The 15,112-nt window shown below is 49.7% G+C and overlaps 1 long non-coding RNA gene across 1 annotated transcript; it reads right to left on the bottom strand.

Annotated features, from left to right (window-relative positions):
* Positions 1-1,506: 1,506 nt before the first annotated feature.
* On the bottom strand, positions 1,507-6,602 carry LOC140387893 (uncharacterized). Its single transcript, XR_011934028.1, has 4 exons — positions 6,588-6,602; positions 6,248-6,421; positions 4,634-4,695; positions 1,507-1,913 (listed from the first exon to the last, which is right to left on the bottom strand). It is a non-coding gene; the product is annotated as an uncharacterized lncRNA (long non-coding RNA).
* Positions 6,603-15,112: the final 8,510 nt, after the last annotated feature.

The following is a 15,112-nucleotide window of genomic DNA, read 5'->3' as shown; positions in this document are numbered from 1 at the left end:
CACAAGGGAGATGAAGAAATTTGCCTTTGTACTTTGAGCCTGAAAGATTGTGCATTACCATTATGAACATGCGTGTTTGAAAAATGTTCCAAATTGAGGGTCAGGTGAATTAGGGTGGGGGAGGCTTATATAGAATTTAAACTCCTGTATAGAGTAGTTGAGGCGAAATGGCCAGTTTCTGAGTTGTAAATTCGGTGCCGTGTCTCCTTGTTTAGCTTGCTGTTCAAATTGTAGCTTTGAACCACCTTGGGAGGTTTTTCAGAACACAATCGGAGCAGGAACAGACCAACTGGCCCATCAAACCTGCTCTGCCATTCAGTACGATCATGGCTGATCTTCTGCCTTAAATCCATTTTATGTGCTTGCTCCCCATATCCTTAATTCCCTGAGACCAAACATCTGTATCACAGCCTTAAATGTATTCAACAAATGAGCATCCAAAACCTATGGGGTAGAAAATTCACAACTCTGTGTAGTAATTTCCTCCCATCTCAGTTCTGAATGATCGGCCTCTTATCGGGAGTGCCCCCTGAGCAACAGAACAAATCTCCCGAGTCTACCTTGTCAGGCCCCTTCAGAACTTTGTAGGTCTCAATGAGATCAGCTCTTATTCTTCTAAATTCCAGAGAATTTAGGCCCAATTTACTCAAACTCTCATCATAGGACAACCCCGTCATCCACTCAATTTTACTTCAAGACCTCATGACTTCTGCCCTTCTATACGTAAAATGGGCTGGTTTAGCACATGGCTAAATCGCTGGCTTTGAAAGTAGACCAAGGCAGGCCAGTTGCACGGTTCAATTCCCGTACCAGCCTCCCCGAACAGGCGCCGGAATGTGGCGACTAGGGGCTTTTCACAGTAACTTCATTTGAAGCCTACTTGTGACAATAAGCGATTTTCATTTCATTTTTCATGTACATCTCCCGCCCCCGCCCCCCTCCCCAGTGCTGCCAGCCAATTGGAAAACCTGTACCTCTTCAGTCCCAGCTATGCCACCAGGAACAGTGGGTGTCACAGTGGTTAGCACCGTTACCTCTCAGCACCAGGGATCCAGGTTTGATTCCTGGCTTGAGTGACTGTGTGGAATTTGCATGTTCTCCCTGCGTTGGCGTGGGTTTCCTCCGAGTGCTCCGGTTTCCTCCCACAGTCCAAAAATGTGCAGGTTAGGTGGATTGGCCATGATAAATTTCCCCCTTAATGTCCAATAGGTGGGGTTACAGGGATAGGATTGGGAAGTGGGCCTAGGTAGAGTGCTCTTTCAGAGGGTCGGTGCAGACTCAATGGGCCAAATGGCCTCCTTCAGCACTGCAGGGGTTCTCTATGGATTTTATGAAAAGGTACTTTCCAAATGTTGCCAGGTAGGAAGATCCCGGATTATGTGGCATTGAAGGAATGACCAAATGTATATCCAAGTTGGGATGATGAGAGACTCGAGGAGCAAAGTAATTGCAAATTAGTATTTTTGATTAACGTACATCAGCGGAAGGAGATTGTAACGACACAAGTTATTCAAGGTTTTGCTCTTTTTATTGGAGTTTTATGATGAGAAATTATGCGTACAGCCTTTAGAGAAAGAGGAGGCATTTGTCTTTAACCGTTGGGGCCTCTCATCCCACCGAACCAAGCAATACAGACAACCTTGACCAAAAAAATAAACTAAAAAAATAAACTAAAAAAAAAAAAGGTAGATTTGTTTTTCTTGTTTTTGGTTGTGTCGTTGGTTGTGTCGTTGTTTGCTTCGTTGCAGAGAGTGCTGAGGTCGACCAATCAGACAATTTCTCATTGTCTTCAGCTGCCCGGCCTCAACACCAACTTTCCAGATGGTATCCAATCCAATCTCGAACCTTCTATTCTGCACACCAGTGCCATAGACACTAGTGTTTCCCGCCCTTGGGAGCAGGCATATCTTGTTCTGTCAAGAAAAGAAAATAGTCAATTAAACTCAATGTTTCCACAGGTACCGGTCTCATTGTGTTCACTGTTTATTTCCTGAGGCCAGGTTCTGCAACAGATCCTCCTGAAACTACAACTACTTAAACTTAGGCCCGGGGAGAGAAACAGGCCAATTAGCAAAGACACCATTGTGTCTGCTGCAGTGCTTACTTAAATTTGCACCGACACCAAAACTATCTAATCTTATTCTTGAACAATCCCAATAGCCTCCAATCTCATTCCGAACCCAAGATTCCATATTACTGGGGAATCGGATATATTCTCGGATCTCTGAAAGGTTATCACATGTCCACTTATCAACCCAACTCCAGGCAACCACCCTGAACCACATCCACCCTCACCGTACACAATCATATTGGAAGCCACACAGAATAATGGACATATATGAATATGTCCGTGTGACATAAGGAACATATAATCCAGTTATACAATTACCCAGGACATGCACCTCCTTATTAATGAATTACCATGTTTTTTTTTACAAAAAATATACTTTATTCATAAAATCTATCATAAACATCACAGAATATTTCGAATTGTCTTGACTGTAGATTTCCATCAGAGTTCGCTACCGGAACTCGCTACCGGAGGAGGTGGTGGAAGCAGGGACGATAGTGACATTTAAGGGGCATCTTGACAAATACATGAATAGGATGGGAATAGAGGGATACGGACCCAGGAAGTGTAGAAGATTGTAGTTTAGTCGGGCAGCATGGTCGGCACCGGCTTGGAGGGCCGAAGGGCCTGTTCCTGTGCTGTACATTTCTTTGTTCTTTGTTCTTAGTTACACATTCCCTTGACTTTCTTCCATTCAATTTTGATAACATTACACACATATCGCTCTTTACGTTACAATTCCTTCTTAAATATTTACATTGTCATGTTTCTTTTATACATTGGAGTGTTAATGGCCCAGACCGAGGGGGGTTTACACTGTTACCCGCCCCTCGGTGTACATTTGCTGGTAAGACCTTACACAGTGGTCTTTCCCCATTGCGCCTTGGCGGCAGCTGCCCCAAGCTTGAGTGTGTCCCTCAGCACGTAGTCCTGGACCTTGGAATGTGCCAGTCTGCAACACTCGGTCGAGGACAGCTCTTTGCACTGGAAGATCAGCAAGTTTCGGGCAGACCAAAGAGCATCTTTCACCGAGTTGATGACCTTCCAGCAGCAGTTGATGTTTGTCTCGGTGTGTCCCCCTGGAAACAGTCCGTAGAGCACAGAGTCCTGTGTCACAGAGCTGCTCGGGTTGAACCTTGACAAATACCACTGCACCTCTCTCCAGACCTTCTTTGCAAAGGCACATTCCTCAAGGAGGTGGGTGACTGTCTCATTTCCCCCACAGCCACTCCGAGGGCAGCGTGCAACGGCGCAGAGCCTTCGGGTGTACATGAAGACTCTGACAGGGAGGGCCCTTCTCACCACCAGCCAAGCTAGGTCTTGGTGCTGGTTTGTAAGTTCTGGTGATGAGGCGTTCTGCCAGATGACTGACAGTCTGCTCGGGGAACCGTCCAACGTCCTCCACAGTCTCCTTTTCCCTGAGGGCCTCGAGGACATTACGTGCTGACCACTGCTTTATTGCCTTGTGGTCAAAGATGTTTTTCTTCAAAATCTTTTCCACGAGGGACAGGTGGTACGGCACGGTCCAACTACTTGGAGCGTTCCGCGGCAATGAGGCCAGGCCCATCCTGCTTAACACCAGGGACAGGTAGAACCTCAGTATGTAGTGACACTTGGTGTTTGCATACCGGGGGTCCACACACAGCTTGATGCAGCTGCACACAAAGGTGGCCATCAGGATGAGGGAGATGTTGGGTACGTTTTTCCCTCCCTTATCCAGAGGTTTGTACATGGTGTCCCTTCGGACACGGCCCATCTTGGATCTCCAGATGAATTTGAAGATGGCCTGGGTGTCTGCTGCGGCGTAGTGTCGGGTTATGGGCCAGACCTGCGCTACGTGCAGTAACACCGAGAGTACCTCACACCTGATGACCAGGGTTTTGCCCGCAATGGAGAGGGAGCGTTGCTCCCACCAGCCCAGTTTCTGTCTTACCTTGGCGATGCGCTCCTCCCAGTTTTTGGTGCACGCTCCAGCCGGTCTGAACCATATCCCCAGCACCTTCAGGTAATCTGACCTGACAGTGAAGGGGACAAAGGACCAGTCGGCCCAGTTCCCAAAGAACATGGCCTAGCTCTTGGCTCCCGAGGCCAGTTCAAACTGGTCGCAGGCATTCAAGAGTCTGCGCACAGATGCGGGGTCCGAGCAGAAGACGGTGACGTCGTCCATGTACAGGGAGGCCTTAACTTGCACGCCTCCGCTGCCTGGGATCGTCACTCCTCTTATACCCGGATCCTTCCTGATGGACTCGGCAAAAGGTTCTATGCAGCACAGGGGATGTTATTTTACTATAAATATCCCACCACTTTATGATACATGTAGCTTTGAATTTTTGGCTATGCTCTTTTCAGCTTGTACTGCTGTCTTCAAATATATTGGTACATACACCCTAATCCCGCACCTCCCTTTAAAGCTGCACTACTTCACTGATTTTGATAGAATATAAATCACTTATTCAAAATGGGGAATATTGTATGGAATGGGCTGAAACATTCCCTCCAATCTGCAGTATAATCTGTTCCTTGCACTGCAGACCCAGATAGGCTACAAAACAAAGTACTCACCATAGAGCTACTAAAAGGTTAACTACTGCAAGCAAGATCATCTAGGTCACCGATCGGCATCCCTGGGAACAAGGGAGAAACAAGAAATGGATAAGATGCCATTGGTTAGTAATAAGACTCATTTATACAACACCTTTCACAACATCAAGGATATCCGAAAGTGCTCCATAGTCATTCAAATACTTTCCAAATGCAACAGTCAAATTGCACCCAAAATATGCAAAGGTACAATAAATCATTGTCTTCGGCATTGTTGGCCAGGACAGTGGAAGGCCTCATTGTTCTTTGTTGGAATAATGCCACAATTGCTTTTCAATGTAGTGAGGAAGGTGCCTATGCAACACCCTTTCTACACTGCACTGGAGTAAAACCCGGATTCTGGGCGAAATTCTCCACCAACGGCGCGATGTCCGCCGACTGGCGCCCAAAACGGCACCAATCAGACGGGCATCGCGCCGCCCCAAAGGTGCGGAATGCTCCGCATCTTTGGGGGCCTAGCCCCAACATTGAGGGGCTAGGCCGGCGCCGGAGGGATTTCCGCCCTGCCAGCTGGCGCGGAAATGACATTCGGGGCGGCGCATGCGCGGGAGCGTCAGCGGCCACTGAGTTTCCCGCGCATGCGCAGTGGGGAGAGTCTCTTCCGCCTCCGCCATGGTGGCGACCGTTGCGGAGGCGGAAGGGAAAGAGTGCCCCCACGGCACAGGCCCGCCCGCGGATCGGTGGGCCCCGATCGCGGGCCAGGCCACCGTGGGGGCACCCCCCGGGGCCAGATCGCCCTGCGCCCCCCCCCCCCCCCCCCGGAGCCTGCCCACGCCGCCTGGTCCCGCCGGTAAATACCAGCTTTGATTTACGTCGGCGGGACAGGCAATTTCTCGGCGGGACTTCGGCCCATCCGGGCCGGAGAATCGAGCGGGGGTCCCGCCAACCGGCGCAGCCCGATTCCCGCCCCCGCCCAATCTCCAGTACCGGAGACTTCGGCAACCGGTGGGGGCAGGATTCACAGCGGCCAACGGCCATTCTCCAACCCGGCGGGGGGTCGGAGAATGACGCCCTCTATGCTCTAATATTTGGGAATGGACTTTAAACTCACACCTTTCTGACTGCAAAGTCAAAACTCTACCTAACTGAGGCAATACAGATTCATGGAGCTGGACTTTCTGGTTAATTATCGATAGAGAGAGTGCAGCCCCGGTATCCACATCCAAGCCGTAGTTTATTTTCCTGCACTTTAGAAATCTACCGGGAATGAAAGAAGAGGTGATGGTGGATGGAGTTTCCAATCACTAACTTGCTGAGAGCCTTGTCACAACTTAACGTGACGCAGAAATAATTAACAACGCTACTGTAAGCATTTCACATCACTTAAACACAACAGACACCGATCAAATAAAGAGGGAAACACAAACTCCTAAACTGTAAATGTCGATTTACATCATTCCTCGGGATTTCTACCGAAGTTGCGCATCTGAAAAAAAAATAACACCCTTCCCCTTCGGAAATTCTATCCGTTAAAACGACAAAAAATATAGAGACTGAGAAATAAAACACTGCCTGTGAGATAGAGTGAGTCAGGGAAGCCCCTGTGATAAAGACCCATTTGATCAGCGCTCTTACCTGGGCAAGAGAGAACGGCGGGAATCATCTCCACCCCGAAGGGGAGACGCCCGCAGTGAAAAGGAACAAACAACCTGGAGAACAGCTTCTTATACTGCACTGTCAGCCAATTACCCAGCGCTGGGAAACTCCCTGCTCAATCTGCACTTGCTGCATTGCTCAATCAACTGGCATCTGCCAAAGTGGAACAACAAACAACTTAATAATAATAATAATCTTTATCATTGTCACAATCGGCTTACATTAACACTGCAATGAAGTTACTGTGAAAAGCCCCTAGTCAACACATTGCGGCTCCTGTTTGGGTACACAGAGGGAGAATTCACAATGTCCAATTCACCTAACAGCACATCTTTTGGGACATGTGGGAGGAAACTGGAGCACCCGGAGGAACCCACGCAGACACGGGGAGAACGTGCAGACTCCGCACAGTGACCCAAGCAGGAATTGAACACGGGATCCTGGTGCTACCGTGCCGTCTCCCCTCTCTCAAACACACATTCCCCCTTCTCTCTCTCAGACAGACACCCCCACCCCTCACATACACACACAGACAGATGCTGGGTCCCGATTGGATCTGCCGCCTACTGGGCTCCACCCAGATAGGCGGGGTATAAGAACACGGAGTTTGCGTGGTTTATGCCATCCCTTTGGAAGGGCGGGGCTTCTTACAGCCTTGAAAGATGTCACCCTGACTAGGGCTGCAACTGAACAGCCCCCAGCACACATCACCGAGGTCTGGGGGCTCCCCCCACCCCATCCCCCCCAACATTCATTGTCGCAATGCCACCCTCCATCTCTGTTCTCCCCCCACCCACTTCACATCATGGGTCTCCCACTAGGGTCCGCCTCATATCAACCTGGCAGTGCCAACCTGTACCATAGCTGGCATGGTGGCACAGCGCTTAGCAATACTGCTTCACAGCGCTAGGGACCCGGGTCGATTCTGATCTCGGGTGACTGTCTGTGTGGAGTTTGCACTTTCTCCCCGTGTGTGCGTGGGTTTCCTCCGGGTGCTCCGGTTTCCTCCCAGCCCAAAGATGTGCAGGTTAGATGGGTTGGCCATGCTAAATTGCCCCTTAGTGCCGGGCATTGCAGGTTAATTGGGGTTACGGGGTTGCAGGGTGGGAGCCTAGTTAGAGTGATCTTTCAGAGTATCGGTGCAGACTCTATGGGCCGAATGGCTTCTCCTGCACAGTAGGGATTCTATGATCATAAAAAGATAAAGTGGTGGAACTCAGGTGAAGAAGCCCTAAGCTGTTTCAACTATGTGGGCGGTATGGTGGCACAGTGGTTCACACTACTGTCTCACAATGCCAGGGACCCGGGATCAATTCCCGCCTTGGGTGACTGTCTGCATTTTCTCCCCATTGTCTGTGTGGACTTCCTCCGGGTGCTCCGGATTCCCCCCCGCAGTCCGAGGATGTGCAGGTTAGGTGGGGTTACGGAGATAGGGCAGGGGGAGTGGGCCTAGGTAGGGGACTCTTTCGGAGATCGGAGCAGATGCGATGGGCTGAATGGCCTTCTGCACTGCAGGGTTTCTATGAGTTCTATGAAAAGGTATCATTAAAATGAGGTTCATTAAAATGAATCTCGTGACGGTGCTGGCAACAGGCCGGGAAAGTCAGGAAACGCAAGAATTCCATTTTCCTATTCTGGTGAAATTTTCCACCCTCGCCTCCAATCCCGCGGGCAAGATTCCACCCGTAGTCTCTCTCTCTCTCTCCCCCCTCCCACACTCACATTTTCCTCTCTTCTCACACAGGCACACACTATCCCTCGCTCGCACACACACCCTATCCCCCTTTCTCTTACACATACATACACTCATACTGTCTCCAACACATTTTCGTTCACAGGCACGCTTTCACACACACTCACACTCTGTCCTCTCTCCCACATTCACACTCTCTCCTCTCTTCTGTGCACCCACATATTCACACTCTTCCTTTGTCCTCTCCCCCTCTACCACACACTTTTGTCTCTCTCCCACACACTCACACTTTCCCCACACTCCCTCATCTCTCCCACATTCATAGTCTCTCCCATACTCACACACTTTCTCTGTCACTCACACATGCACTTTCTCCCCCTTTCTCTCACAAATATACACACTCACAGTCTCCTACACACATTCACACACACACACTTTCACACACACTCTGCCCACACTCACACTCTCCACTCTCTCCCACACACTCATAATACTCTCTTCTCTCTCTCAAGCACATACTGTCTCTTCCCTTACACTCCATTGGGCCCACTTGCATTATTGGTCCTTGTGGCCCCTGTCCTGAGTTGGATCCTGCCAGGCCCTATTCTCTCCTCGGACCCTCCTGCCACTCGCTCTCTCCTCGCAGGAAGAGGCTATTTGACCATCAGGCTGGGGCTGATTCTTTGAAGGAGCTTTCCAATTAGCTCCATTCTCCTGCTATTACTGTGTAATCCTGTTTTCCTCCAATTATCTATATGCAATTATCTTATATTAAATGTGCCATCCGTTGATGCAGTGTATTCCAGATCTTAACTCCCCTGCAAAATACTCTTTGAATCTCTACCTTCCTTACTTAATTAAAGACCTCTTTAAAATGTGTCCCTGGCCCTCATCCCCACATAATTGGATCGGCATTCATTTTGTCTGAATCGTGAATCACCTTTGGAGGTTTTGATGTAAGTTGTTGTGGTGAGGGGGGCGGGGCAGGAGGATTGGGGGGGAGGGGGGATGATGAGGAACAACCATTCGTCAGTGAAGCATTGGAAAGCAGCCATGTGATCAGATCCCAGCAGCAGACCTGTGACTAGGCCACAACAGCAAAGCAATTATATTTTTTATATCAATTTTGACGATATGGGTATTGTAGCACCATCAATCACACACGAGGCGAGACGTAGAGAACTTCAATCGAGGCTTTATTGAGCAGACTTGTTCCCCAGCAGCTCAGTCACAGAATGCAGCTGCGGGGAGTAAACCGGGTTCTTATACCCCGCCTATCTGGGTGGAGCCCAGTAGGCGGCAGATCCAATCGGGACCCAGCATCTGTCCTCCAATAGCTCCTCGGCATTCATGGTGTACCGTATTACCCCTAATACATACCACCACATTCTCCCCTTGTTAAAAAAGAACCCGGCGGGGTGGTGGGTGGTATGGTGGTCGGGGTTTACAGGGTCGGTGCCTTAACCATTGAACTATATACAACATGCCGCTTTTACCCGATTAGCAGCATTAACTATTTACAACAATGCGGCTTTACTGGGCCACTGAATTATATACATCTTAAGTCGACTCAATGAGTTGAGATGGTGCTCTGGTCGCCCTCTCCGATCGTCTCAGCCCAGGTGGTGGTGGTGGTGGTGGCTCGGGTCCAGTCGACTCTGGGAGCATCGCGCTGTCCCTCTCTGTTTCCTTACTCCTGGACGGGCCTGGGAGGAGAACCAATCCCCCCAGGAAGGGGGTGGCTGTGGGGTGCACCGGCGGGAGTGAGGGGGTGGTGATTGGTGTTGGGGGGGTGTGGGGAGCTCCGGCGGGCGCCAGGTCCCGCAGAGAGACTGTGTCCTGTCAGCCGTCTGGGTACGCCACGTAGGCGTACTGCGGGTTGGCGTGGAGTAGATGAACCTTTTCCACCAGTGGGTCTGATTTGTGCGCCCGCACATGTTTCCGGAGCAGGATGGGTCCCGGGGCTGCCAGCCAGGTCGGAAGTGACGTTCCAGAAGCGGACTTCCTAGGGAAGACAAGGAGGCTTGTGAGGCGTTTGGTTCGTGGTGGTGCACAGCAGGGACCGGATAGAATGAAGGGCATCCGGGAGGACTTCCTGCCAGCGGGAAGTTGGGAGACTCCTAGACCGTAGGGCCAGTAGGACGGTCTTCCAGACCGTTCCGTTCTCCCTCTCTACCTGCCCGTTCCCCCGGGTGTTGTAGCTGGTCGTCCTGCTCGAGGCTATGCCCTTGCTGAGCAGGAATTGACGCAGCTCGTCACTCATGAAGGAGGACCCCCTATCGCTCTGGATGTAGGCGGGGAAACCAAACAGGGTAAAGATGGTGCAGAGGGCTTTAATGACCGTGGCCGCGGTCATGTCGGGTCAGGGGATGGCGAAGGGGAAACGGGAGTATTCGTCAACGATGTTAAGAAAGTACGTGTTGCGATCGGTGGAGGGGAGTGGGCCTTTGAAATCCAGACTGAGGCGTTCAAAGGGACGGGAAGCCTTTATCAGGTGCGCTCTATCTGGCCTGAAAAAATGCGGTTTGCATTCTGCGCATATTTGGCAGTTCCTGGTGACTGTTCGGACTTCCTCAACAGAGTACGGGAGGTTGCGGGCCTTTATAAAATGGTAGAAGTGAGTGACCCCCGGGTGGCAGACCCGTCGTCACTAGGAGCAGACGGTACAGCACCCAGGACCGGACATTTATCAGGTCCATGCAGATTTTCATTATGCTTTGAGAGTGGTGGTGGGTCTTCCTGAACCACCATACTTACATCTGCTCCACAAAACATAAAAAGACCATTTGGCACAAGTTTATGTTTGACACAAGCACCTCCCACCCCTCTTTATCGAACCCTCTCTGCCGCATGCACCCATTCACCTTCCCCTTGAACTAATTAAGTTATTGGCTTCAACACTTTGATTGCTATGTCAAAGGTGCTATATGAACAGAAGTTGTTTTGTAGTGCATCCCACATTCTGAAGCATTCCCTGAAGGAAGAATTCCCCACTGGATTAATTAGTGACGATGTTATATTTGTAACTTCTCACTTTGGTCTCCCCACAAGCATGGTGGCACAGCGGTTAACACAGCTGCCTCACCGCGCCAGAGAGCAGAGTGTGAGGAGAGTGGAGATTCCGACCTTGGGTGACTGTGTGGAGTTTGCACATTCTCTCAGTGTCTGTGTGGGTTTCCTTTGGGTGCTCCGGTTTCCTCCCATTGTCTAACAATGTGCAGGTTAGGTGGATTGTCCATGTTAAATTGCCCCTAGTGTCCAAGGATGTGAGGTTTAGGTGGGGTTATGGGGATACGCTGGGGATTAGACCTAGGTAGGGCGCACTTTCCGAAGGTTGGTGCAGACCCAATGGGGCAAATAGGGATTCTTTGTGCTCCAAGTGGAAACAGTTTTGTTATGGGCACGATTTAACAAAAAAAAACACCGTCCTGTTTTGGGCGCGGATACCCGGGTGCTTCTTGACACCTGTAGCTCAGAGAACGATCCCACTATCAAACAGGAGGTTTTTTTTTTCTGGGTCTTGGAGAGGAACTCCGCCCTGTGGCTGCACCTAGCTTCATTTCCTGCACTGATGAGCTCAGCTCATTTGTAGATGCATCCTGATCCCCCCAATCTCTGGACTCCCCCTCACCGTTGCCTTTGGCTCCCCGCAATGGCCCAAAGTACCTGCCAGGGGGTCCTTAAGTAGCCCCCCCCTCGCTCACCCCACCTCATAAGGACAGGGCACCCCTGGTCCTGATCCCTCGCAGTGCCATGCTGGCACAAGGGCACCTAGGCACTGCTAGGTTGGCAGAGCCAAGTTATCCAGGTGACGGCGGGAGTGCCAGTGCCCAGAGCCCGATCACCCGGGGGCCTTTGGTGACCTGGGAAACCCCCAGGTGCTGGTATGCCTGGTCCACATTACCACTTTGCCACGGTCTAATCTATCAAATCATTTTGTTCCCTTACAGAATCACAGAAAAATACATTGCAGAAAAGGCCCTTCGGCCCATCGAATCTGCATTGCCGCAAGAAAGGCACCTGATCTGCCAATCCTAATCCAATTTGCCAGCACTTGAACCATAGCCTCAAATGATAAGACATGCCAAGTACTCATCCAGGTAATTTTTAAAGGATGTGAGGCAACCCGCCTCTACTGCCCTCCCAGGCAGTGCGTTCCAGACCGTCACCACCCTCCGGGTAAAAAAGGTTTTCCTCAAATCCCCCTGAACCTCCCAACCCTCACCTTGATCTTGTGTCCCCCTCATAACTGACCCTTCAACTAAGGGAACAGCTGTTCCCTATCCTACCCCTCATAATCTTGTACACCTCGATCAGGCCGCCCCTCGGTCTTCTTTGCTCCAGCGAAAACAACCCAAGCCTATCCAACCTCTCTTTATAATTTAAATGTTCCAACCCAGGCAACATCCTGGTGAAACACCTCTGCATCCCCTCCAGTGCAATCACATCCTTCCTATAATGGATGGTGAGGATGATCCTGGAGAAGAGCGAACGTAACAGGGTAGTTATTATGGGAGACTTTAACTTTCCAAATATTGACTGGAAAATATATAGTTCGAGTACATTAGATGGGTCGTTTTTTGTACAGTGTGTGCAGGAGGGTTTCCTGACACAATATGTTGACAGGCCAACAAGAGGCGAGGCCACGTTGGATTTGGTTTTGGGTAATGAACCAGGCCAGGTGTTGGATTTGGAGGTAGGAGAGCACTTTGGGGACAGTGACCACAATTCGGTGACGTTTACGTTAATGATGGAAAGGGATAAGTATACACCGCAGGGCAAGAGTTATAGCTGGGGGCAGGGCAATTATGATGCCATTAGACGTGACTTGGGGGGTGGGTAGGGTGGAGAAGTAGGCTGCAAGTGTTGGGCACACTGGATAAGTGGAGCTTGTTCAAGGATCAGCTACTGCGTGTTCTTGATAAGTATGTACCGGTCAGGCAGGGAGGAAGGCGTAGAGCGAAGGAACCGTGGTTTACCAAAGAAGTGGAATCTCTTGTTAAGAGGAAGAAGGAGGCCTATGTGAAGATGTGGTGTGAAGTTTCAGTTGGGGCGATGGATAGTTACAAGGTAGCGAGGAAGGATCTAAAGAGAGAGCTAAGACGAGCAAGGAGGGGACATGAGAAGTATTTGGCAGGTAGGATCAAGGAAAACCCAAAAGCTTTCTATAGGTATGTCAGGAATAAGCAAATGACTAGGGAAAGAGTAGGACCAGACAAGGACAGGGATGGGAAGTTGTGTGTGGAGTCTGAAGAGATAGGCGAGATACTAAATGAATATTTTTCGTCAGTATTCACTCAGGAAAAAGATAATGTTGTGGAGGAGAATGCTGAGACCCAGGCTATTAGAATAGATGGCATTGAGGTACGTAGGGAAGAGGTGTTGGCAATTCTGGACAGGCTGAAAATAGATAAGTCCCCGGGGCCTGATGGGAATTATCCTAGGATTCTCTGGGAGGCCAGGGAAGAGATTGCTGGACCTTTGGCTTTGATTTGTATGTCATCATTGGCTACAGGAATAGTGCCAGAGGACTGGAGGATAGCAAATGTGGTCCCTTTGTTCAAAAAGGGGAGCAGAGACAACCCCGGCAACTATAGACCGGTGAGCCTCACGTCTGTAGTGGGTAAAGTCTTGGAGGGGATTATAAGAGACAAGATTTATAATCATCTAGATAGGAATAATATGATCAGGGATAGTCAGCATGGCTTTGTGAAGGGTAGGTCATGCCTCACAAACCTTATCGAGTTCTTTGAGAAAGTGACTGAAAAGGTAGACGAGGGTAGAGCAGTTGATGTGGTGTATATGGATTTCAGTAAAGCGTTTGATAAGGTTCCCCACGGTAGGCTATTGCAGAAAATACGGAGACTGGGGATTGAGGGTGATTTAGAGATGTGGATCAGAAATTGGCTAGCTGAAAGAAGACAGAGGGTGGTGGTTGATGGGAAATGTTCAGAATGGAGTTCAGTTACAAGTGGCGTACTACAAGGATCTGTTCTGGGGCCGTTGCTGTTTGTCATTTTTATCAATGACCTAGAGGAAGGCGCAGAAGGGTGGGTGAGTAAATTTGCAGACGACACTAAAGTCGGTGGTGTTGTCGACAGTGTGGAAGGATGTAGCAGGTTACAGAGGGATATAGATAAGCTGCAGGGCTGGACTGAGAGGTGGCAAATGGAGTTTAATGTAGAGAAGTGTGAGGTGATTCACTTTGGAAGGAATAACAGGAATGCGGAATATTTGGCTAATGGTAAAGTTCTTGAAAGTGTGGATGAGCAGAGGGATCTAGGTGTCCATGTACATAGATCCCTGAAAGTTGCCACCCACGTTGATAGGGTTGTGAAGAAGGCCTATGGAGTGTTGGCCTTTATTGGTAGAGGGATTGAGTTCCAGAGTCAGGAGGTCATGTTTCAGCTGTACAAAACTCTGGTACGGCCGCATTTGGAGTATTGCGTACAGTTCTGGTCACCGCATTATAGGAAGGGCGTGGAGGCTTTGGAGCGGGTGCAGAGGAGATTTACCAGGATGTTGCCTGGTATGGAGGGAAAACCTTATGCGGAAAGGCTGATGGACTTGAGATTGTTTTCGTTGGAGAGAAGAAGGTTAAGAGGAGACTTAATAGAGGCATACAAAATGATCAGGGGGTTAGATAGGGTGGACAGTGAGAGCCTTCTCCCGCGGATGGAAATGGCTGGCACGAGGGGACATAGCTTTAAACTGAGGGGTAATAGATATAGGACAGAGGTCAGAGGTAGGTTCTTTACGCAAAGAGTAGTGAGGCCGTGGAATGCCCTACCTGCAACAGTAGTGAACTCGCCAACATTGAGGGCATTTAAAAGTTTATTGGATAAACATATGGATGATAATGGCATAGTGTAGGTTAGATGGCTTTTGTTTTGGTGCAACATCGTGGGCCGAAGGGCCTGTACTGCGCTGTATCGTTCTATGTTCTATGTTCTATGTGGTGACCAGAACTGCACACAGCACTCCAGCTATGGCCTCACCAATGTTCGATATAACTCCAACATGACTTCCTTGCTTTTGTAATCTATGCCACGTTTGATAAAGGCAAGTGTACCATATGCCTTTTTCACCACCCTATTAATCTTCCCTTCTGTCTTCAGAGATCTATTTACAAACACGCCAAGATCTCTTTG

Source organism: Scyliorhinus torazame, chromosome 13 (genome assembly GCF_047496885.1).
Source record: "Scyliorhinus torazame isolate Kashiwa2021f chromosome 13, sScyTor2.1, whole genome shotgun sequence".
Classification (NCBI taxonomy): Eukaryota; Metazoa; Chordata; class Chondrichthyes; order Carcharhiniformes; family Scyliorhinidae; genus Scyliorhinus; species Scyliorhinus torazame.
Note: the sequence above shows the minus strand (reverse complement) of the source record. Positions and strands in the feature narration are given on the sequence as shown.